The sequence below is a fragment of the Schistocerca cancellata genome, chromosome 1 (genome assembly GCF_023864275.1).
Source record: "Schistocerca cancellata isolate TAMUIC-IGC-003103 chromosome 1, iqSchCanc2.1, whole genome shotgun sequence".
Lineage (NCBI taxonomy): Eukaryota > Metazoa > Arthropoda > Insecta > Orthoptera > Acrididae > Schistocerca > Schistocerca cancellata.
In genome coordinates, this window is record NC_064626.1 from 1229668460 (window position 1) to 1229677790 (window position 9331).

General features: G+C 42.6%; 1 pseudogene; it reads left to right on the forward strand.

Moving 5' to 3' along the window:
- Positions 1 to 8505: 8505 nt before the first annotated feature.
- On the forward strand, positions 8506 to 8623 carry LOC126100750 (5S ribosomal RNA; annotated as a pseudogene).
- The last annotated feature ends 708 nt before the right edge of the window (positions 8624 to 9331 follow it).

A 9331-nucleotide genomic window follows, 5' to 3' on the forward strand; every position in this document is an offset into this window, starting at 1 on the left:
GAGAGGCAATCTCCACTCCTTCGAAATTAACATTGTAAGTGTAGACCAGATCTGGCTTGAATTCAAAGAAATACGAGGGCTGTCCAGAAAGTAAGTTACGATCGGTCGCGAAATGGAAACGACTATGAAAATCCGATAAAGCTTTGCAAAGATGTGTTGGGCAGTGTCTCTAATATGACTCTAGGTAGAATTAGGTCGCTCTTTTGATTTCTGAGCTCTTAGTGAACGCGTAAAGATGTTATAGAAAATAGTGTCTCCCGCCAAGTACGAGGGCCTGGTGAGAATTTTCCCCTGAAGCTATGCGATCAACATTACATAACTGTCGTGCGGTTTCTTCTTCAAGACAATTCTCAGCCTCATTCTGCAGGGGCAACGAAGATGTTCCTGCATCGTTTCAATTGGAAATGTTTGGTTACCCACAATACAGCCCGTAATTGTCTCCCACTGAGTTTCATCTCTGCTCAAACGAACCGCTGGCTATGAAGACAACATTTTGGCACAGACAACGAGTTTTAGGCCAGCGTAGAGAATTGGCGGAAAGCACTGGCGGCTGCCTTCTATGATGAGGGTATTGGAAAGTTGGTACAACGCTACGACGAATGTCTGAGTCAGAACGGCGACTACGTAGAGAAGTAGCTGAAAGATGTAGCTAACTGTTACATATGAAACATTTCTGAATTTCACTGTGATTTTCATTTCGCAATCAATCGTAACTTACTTTCTGGGCAGCCCTCTTACTATCGACAGGAATTGAAAGATTTATGGTTCAAGTGGCTCTAAGCACTATGGGACTTAACATCCGAGGTCATCAGTCCCCTAGAACGTAGAACAACTTAAACCTAACTAACCTAAGGACATCACATACATCCATGACCGATGCAGGATTCGAACCTGCGACCGTAGCAGCACCGCGGTTCCGGGCTGAAGCGCCTAGACCCGTTCGGCCACAGCGGCCGGCTGAAGATTAATGCCAAGTAAATTAATAAACGACGAAGCTGGTCTCCTGTGGTACACAAAATGTCTCAAAACTCTGTTGCAGAAACAACGAAACAAACATAGCATATTTAAACGGACGCAAAATCTCCAAGATTAGCGATCTTGTACACAAGCTCGAAATTTATCGCGGGTGTCAATGTGAGATGCTTATAATAGTTTCCACAACGAAACTTTGTCTCGAAACCTGGCAGAAAATCCAAAGAGATTCTGGTCGTATGTGAAGTATGTTAGCGGTAAAACACACTTAATGCATTCTCTGCGCGATAGCAATGGAGATACTAAGACAGTGCTGCAAAAGCAGAGTTACTAAACACAGCATTACGAAATTACTTCACCAAAGAAGACGAAGTAAATATTTTAGAATTCGAAGCAACAACAGCTGTCAACATGAGTAACATAGCAATACTTAACAATCATATACAACTGTTCGCTCTACGAAAGATCCGTACCCAAAGATGGGAAAGTTGCACAGGCTACACCAATATTCAAGAAAGGTAGAAGAAGTACTCCACTAAATGACAGGCCCATGTCGTTAACGTCGATATGCAGCAGGATTCTGGACCAGATATTGTGTTCAAACATTATGATATATCTCGAAAATAACGGTCTATTAACACACAGTCAACACGGAATTAGAAAACACCGTTCTTGTGAAATACAACTAGATCTTCACTACCACGAAGTATACCTGGTTTTCCGGAAGGCTTTTGGCACTGTACCATACAAGTGGCTTGTAGTGAAGTTGCGTTCGTATGGAATATCGTCCAGTCATGTGACTGGATCCGTGACTTCCTGTCAGAGAGGTCACAGTTCGTAGTAACTGGCGGAAAGTCATCGAGTAAAATAGAAGTGGTTTCTGGCGTTCTCCGGCGTAGTGTTAAATACCCTTTCGTGTTCATTATTTACATAAACGTTTTGGGAGACAATCTGAGCAGCCATCTTAGGTTGTTTGCAGATGACGCTGTCGTTTATCGACTAGCTAAGTCATCAGAGGATCAAAACAAATTGCAAAACGATGTAGAAAAGATATCCGTATTGTGCCAGAATTGGCCATTGACCCTAAATAATGAAAAGTGTGAGTTCATCCATATGAGTGCTAAAAGGAATCCGTTAAACTTCGGTTACACGATAAATCAGTCGAATCTAAAGAACGTAAATTCAAGTTAATGCCAAGGAATTACAATTGCGAAAAACTTCAATTGGAAGGAACAAATAAAAAATGTTGTGTGGAAGGCAAACCAAAACTACGTTTTATTGGCAGGACACTTAGAAAGTGTAACATACCTACTAAAGAGACTGCTTACACTACGCTTGGCCGTCCTCTTTTAGACTACTGCTGCGCGTTGTGGGATCCTTAACATATAGGATTGACGGAGTACATCGAAAAAGTTCAAAGAAGGTAGCACGTTTTATATTATCGCGAAATATGGGAGAGAGAGTCACTGAAATGATATAGGATTTGGGGTGGACATCGTTACAACATATGCGTTTTCGTTACGGAGAAATCTTCTCACGAAACTCCAATCACCAACTTTCTCCTCCGAATACGAAAATATTTTTTTGATGTCGACCTGCAAAGGGAGAAACGATCATCATGATAAAATACGATAAAATAAGGGTAATCATATCTCTTATGGGAAGATATACAGTAGGTTTTCGCTCTTTCCACGCGCTATACGAGACAGGAGTAATAGAGAACTGTGAAGGTTCGCCAGCCACTTAGATGTGACTTTCCGAGTATCCATGTAGGTGTCGATGCAGATGTCTCATGTGACCTAAATTGTTCTCTGTGTGGCTTACACGAGCTACGAAATGAACTGAGCCTGGTGACGTTATGTGGTCCAAATCCCCATTTCGATATCTCAGTTTTAGTTTTCAGAATTTTCCTTACACTGCTTTAAGCAATGAATTTGAAAGGCTCGTTCGATAATGACATGATCGTGTTGCTTTCAACTCCTTTTTCCAATTGGAGGCTGTAGATCTTCTTTGCTTTTTTACATACTTTTGCAGTTGGAGGCTGTTGTCCTTCCTAACGACCTCATCGTCAACGGAATGTTAACCACAAGTTTTTCCTCCTCTCTTCATTAATACAGTAGACGGAACACAAAACAGTTTTATCTTTGACACAGTGCACAGCAGCTTTTCTTTTGTATACATTAAGAGATATTTAATAACATATTAAAGTACATTGCCGCAATTTCATCATATTTAACCACGTCCGTCTGCATGGGTAAGCGATCAGCACGTCCAACTGCCATGCAGAGGAGCCACTTACATTACCGACAGAGACTGCTTCTTGGTGGGAAGACTGAAACAGGGTGCACTCAGCCTCATATGAACAACTGAGGAGTTACTTGAACTGGAGAGAGACATACGTTCCAAAGCCTGGAAAGCTGGCAAGTGCCGACAGAACGAAGTGTTCTCCCAATGCCCTTAGTCTGCACACTGCATCCAAATGACGCCATATGGCACACGCTGAAAAGATGCCCGTTGGAATCGTGTGCACTCAGGGTCTTATCGTTGTGATATCCTTTTTTTCCTTTTTACAGTGATAACTGCAACATCTGTGGAAAATGTACGGCTATCACGCTCCAGAGTGATGGCAATATACAATTTGTATGGAGTACAAGTGCAGATATTTCTGTTGGTGAGTGAAGATCACAACAATACATCCGCATTTACTTCATCTGCAGTCTATTAATTGTAACTATTACTAGTATTATGTTTTAGGTTGGTTAGTAGCTACAAGTAAGCATGGCTCATGCAAGCCCTTATGTTTACCGTCTCCTGGGCAACAGATAAGATATTCTCGTATGAACACTTGGATGCAAGTACAGTCTATACTGGCAGGTGTAGTCCTCTTCACGATGCAGAAAATATCATGCACTAAATTGTGTTTGTGTGTAAACTGATAGACGCAAAGGATGAACGCTAATGCTCTGACGTGGGTACGTATTAAAATACTAGTGATCACAGTATTTGTAACTATACCCCTAACACCCTGTTACTTTTTGTTTGGGCACACTAGATATAACTCTCAGTCCAGGAAAGCATGATGCAGTCTCCTCGTCAAGAAACTCGTTTTATTCTCATCATCATCATCATCATCATCATCATCATCATCATCATCATTTAAGACTGATTATGCCTTTCAGCGTTCAGTCTGGAGCATAGCCCCCCTTATACAGTTCCTCCATGATCCCCTATTCAGTGCTAACATTGGTGCCTCTTCTGATGATAAACCTATTACTTCAAAATCATTCTTAACCGAATCCAGGTACCTTCTCCTCGGTCTGCCCCGACTCCTCCTACCCTCTACTGCTGAATCCATGAGTTTCTTGGGTAACCTTGCTTCTCCCATGCGTGTAACATGACCCCACCATCTAAGCCTGTTCGCCCTGACTGCTACATCTATAGAGTTCATTCCCAGTTTTTCTTTGATTTCCTCATTGTGGACACCCTCCTGCCATTGTTCCCATCTACTAGTACCTGCAATCGTCCTAGCTACTTTCATATCCGTAACCTCAACCTTGTTGATAAGGTAACCTGAATCCACCCAGCTTTCGCTCCCATACAACAAAGTTGGTCGAAAGATTGAACGGTGCACAGATAACTTAGTCTTGGTACTGACTTCCTTCTTGCAGAAGAGAGTAGATCGTAGCTGAGCGCTCACTGCATTAGCTTTGCTACACCTCGCTTCCAGTTCTTTCACTATGTTGCCATCCTGTGAGAATATGCATCCTAAGTACTTGAAACCGTCCACCTGTTCTAACTTTGTTCCTCCTATTTGGCACTCAATCCGTTTATATTTCTATATTTTTATTCTGAGTAGCTTAATTTGTTTACCTCGTGGTTCTTATCGACAGTGCGGAGTATCGTTTATAACGACGGCACCGAAGTTCTACACAGTGATATGCTTCTGTTATCTCGAAAGTGATGAGCAATTTGATGTGAATCTATCACGTTTTGCTTATTTGCGCCAGAAGTGAAATGAAATGATCGTATGGTATTTATTGGCCGGGATATCCCCACCGGGAAATTTAATATGAAGGTATAGGAAAATACATATGTGTTTTGTATTGTTACTATTTATTTCTCAGCATTATAAACCTTCAAATTCAAATCAAATATGTGATATTAATATACCTAGCATAGACTACATACAAGTAAGTGAAACATCACAGTACCATAATTGTAAGCAATTTAAACCATTTAAATCCATAAATATTATAAAAATGTCCGTGTGTGCGTGTGGGGGGGGGGGGGGTCCACATCTCGTCCTGAATCAATGGACCTGAACAATGAATTCGCCCGCCGTATTGCAAGTCTTTTAGTTGACGCCACTTCGGCGGCATGAGCCTCAATGACGATGAAAATGATGGAGGACACACAACACCAAGTCCCCTGCCGGGAATCAAACCTGGACCCGCTTGCGTGGCATGCGGTGACGCTACTGCTGCGCTAAGTAGGCGGACGTTTGCGCCTGATATTCGTGTGAAGGTCTCTGCACTATGCCTGCGAACCTAGCATTTTATTACTCTTGAAACGTAAAGGATCTGCAGCAAGATTTTTTTGATACAGTTAGGTTCATTGTGTGTGGCCTTCCAGGGAAGTGTCATCACCGATGTGGCGTGTCTGGGAGAGATGGCTCCATTGTCCAAGTATAACGACTGCGTCGGAGAAGGGCTTGCATTGTTACTGGCGCTGCCGGAATTGCAGCTCAGCTGGGAGCGCGTGCTTCGCCGGTTCGCGCAAAGTGTCGTAAAATGCAGCCCGCTGGTTTATGGGGCTGCCTCCACAGTACCACCACGCCCGCGGCTCCACCGCCGTTGCTGTCGTCAGCCGCAGGGGGTGAGACGCCCGCCAGTCGCCTTTTGCTGTTTGCTTCCCCTCCCCCCCCCCCCCCCGCCCGACCGACACCCCTGCCCATTCCTCAACCCCACACAGCCCACACCGCCGCATCTTCCCGGACCAATCCGTTCCACACGCGCAATTGTTACTTGTTTTCATCCAATATTCGAGCTCTCATGCTGTAAGTAGGCTGTTTAGGTTTTTATGTTGGTAACGCTACATACCGTTTGAAAGGTGGCTACACTGAGCCACAGCGCCAAAGATCGCGCCAGAGAGTATTGTTCCGCCGCCTCCACTGGCAGTGATTATTGAGACGTAGCGGCAAGCAGTTCTTACCGAGAAGTTGTGGTGGACACTGCTTGTCGTGAAGTCAGAGTGAGATGTGGTAGTGGAGAGTGTTGTTCCATGTTTTATGCAGTGGTTTGATGGGAGAGATAGCAGATGTTCTAATGGAGATATTGCAACGGTCTGAGTGCATTTCGTCAATATATATGGAGGTATTTTCTTTTATTCTTTTATTCTTTCAGTGACCTGAATAATGTGTCATTACAGGTTCAGTCAACAAAGCATCTGGCGTGTGTTCTTGTATTAGAGTGTAATTCTGATTTTCTTGCGCAATTATACTATTTCTAATTTTCTTTTATCACATCAGTATAATTGGTATTTAAAAATTCTTGTCTTGTTGAAGAAGAACCGTGCCAGATGTGCGTTGAGTCATACTACCACATACAGAACAGCTACACTTGTTGGTTTCGTAGGTTTTATAGTTGCTGGGGACTTAATTAATTAACTGTGTTAACGAAAATTTTCTTACATTCTTTGTTGTCATTCTAAGCAGTCAGATTGCGTAGTAATACTAGTCAGGGCCAGCCGTTTACGAGACTTGCGTAATCGGACTTACAAATAAAAAATATATATATATTTGCATTCAAACTTAATTAAGCCCCCATGCACGTTCTGTACGAAAATCACTGGCTGCGTGCTGTGTGCAGTCTGTGGCTGGTTGGCGTTGTTAGAATATTCGCCATTGTAGTGTTGGGCAGTTGGCTGCTAACAGCGCGTAGCGTTGCGCAGTTGGAAGGGAGCCGCCAGCTGTGGTGGATGTGGGGAGAGAGGTGACGGAGTTTTGACAGCGGATGATCTGGACGTGTGTCCATCAGAGACAGTAAATTTGTAAGACTGGATGTCATTAACTGATATGTATATTACGACTTTTGAACAATATTAAGGTAAATACATTGTTTGTTCTTTATCAAAATCTTTCATTTGCTAACTATGCCTATCAGTAGTTAGTGACTTCAGTAGTTTGAATCTTTTATTTAGCTGGCAGTACTGGCGCTCGCTGTATTGCAGTAGTTCGAGTAACGAAGTTTTTTGTGAGGTAAGTGATTCATGAAAAGTTTAGGTTATTGATAGTCGTCCACAGCTCGAGGTCATCCGGTAGCGTTCTGGCTTCCCGCGCCCGGGTTCCCGGGTTCCCGGGTTCGATTCCCGGCGGGGTGTGGGATTTTCTCCGCCTCGTGATGACTGGGTGTTGTGTGATGTCCTTAGGTTAGTTAGGTTTAAGTAGTTCTAAGTTCTAGGGGACTGATGACCATAGATGTTAAGTCCCATAGAGCTCAGAGCCATTTGAACCATTTATTGTTAGTCAGGGCCATTCTTTTGTAGAGATTATTGACAGTCAGACTGCGTTGCGCTAAAAATATTGTGTGTCAGTTTAGTGTTGATCAGAATAAGTAAAGAGCGAAATGTCTGAGTACGTTCAGTTCTGCTCAGCTGTTTGAAAATCAAATAACGTAAGGGGTTTACCAGCACAGTCATTCATTAATTTTTCTAAGGGGACGTTACAATACCTGGGTGACGTCATGGATGTCGGCATTTTAATATCCTGGCTTCTTTGAAATTTAATCTGAATGTATAGGAAAATACACATGTGTTTTGCATTGTTACTATTTATTTCTCAGCATTACTAACCTTCAAATTCAAATCAAACGTATGATATTTTCCTAGCATAGATTACATAAAAGTAAGTGAAACATCTCGGTACTATAATTGTAAGCAATTTAAATCCATAAATATTATAAAAATGGTGTGTGTGTGTGTGTGTGTGTGTGCGTGTGTTTGTGTGTGTGTGTGTGTGTGTGTGTGTGTTTGTGTGTGTGTGTGCGTGTGTGTGTGTGTGTGTGTGTGTGTGTGTGTGTGTGGTCCACATCTCGTCCTGCATCAATGGACCTGTTACAATCGAATTTTGTATACATATCCCTCACACTCAGGTAACAATCTCTGTGGGGGATACGAACCAGGGCTATGACGTTATGAACACCAAGGTGCGTGAAAAAATGTCGCAGTATGCATGAAGTCTTAGTACATTTATTCTTCACTGATAACACACTCCTACAGTCAAGTCAGATTAAGGAAATCCCTGACACCTGGCAGCGCTTTTGACAGCTTTCAACTGCGAAGCGCAAACGGCTGTAGGCGAAAACGATAACCATCTACTGTATAGAGCTATGAAGAGGTGTTGCCGTAGAGACGTTTACAAAATCGCGTTGTAGACAAGTGAAGCAACTGCGCCCAGTGTACAGAAACTATCCAGGATCACGTTTCTTAATCTGGATATTTTACTTATTCATTTGTGCATTACGCATATTTCTTTGTGCCAACGGACTTGCCGCAGTGGTAACACCGGCTCCCGTCAGATCACCGAAATTAAGCGCTGTCGGGCTGGGCTAGCACTTGGATGGGTGACCATCCGATATGCCGAGCGCTGTTGTCAAGCGGGTCGCACTGAGCCCTTGTGAGGCAATCCGAGGAGCTACTTGATTGAGAAGCAGCGGCTCCGGTCTCGGAAACCGACATACGGGCGGGAGAGCGGTGTGCTGTCCACATGCAACTCCATATCCGCATCCAGTGACACCTGTGGTCTGAGGGTGACACAGTAGTCAGTTCGTACCTTTGGGCCTTCATGGCCTGTGCGGGAGGAGACCATATTTCTTTGTGGAACTTGTTAATGTGAATATAGCAGCATAAAATTTTTTCGATACTTCACCACCAACACAGCACATTTTTCTTTTTCTTTCATTGTTTTTATTTCTAGTAGAAAAGAAGCAAAATAAATATCTGGACAGTATTGGTTAGTTAGCTAGTAGTAAAATAGTTTAAAAACCAGAAACCAACACATACTTCTCAATAGAACGTTTATAGTTGAACCATTATGCCCTTCATTTATTCATAGACGGCCGAAGACGCCTGTTACGATGAATGAAAACATATATGAAATAATAATAATAAAATTTCATGGAATTCCGACACTGTGTTGTCAGAAGTTATGTAATCTTACTATTTCTTTAAAGTTTTCTTAGTTGCGTTCACATTAGAGTTAATCATCAAAATTAGAGTTATTGTTTCAGTTTCATGTTTTACATTATTTGCCGTGTCGAGTAAAGCATATTCGAATTCTCTTATTTCTTCAAATGTTGTGATC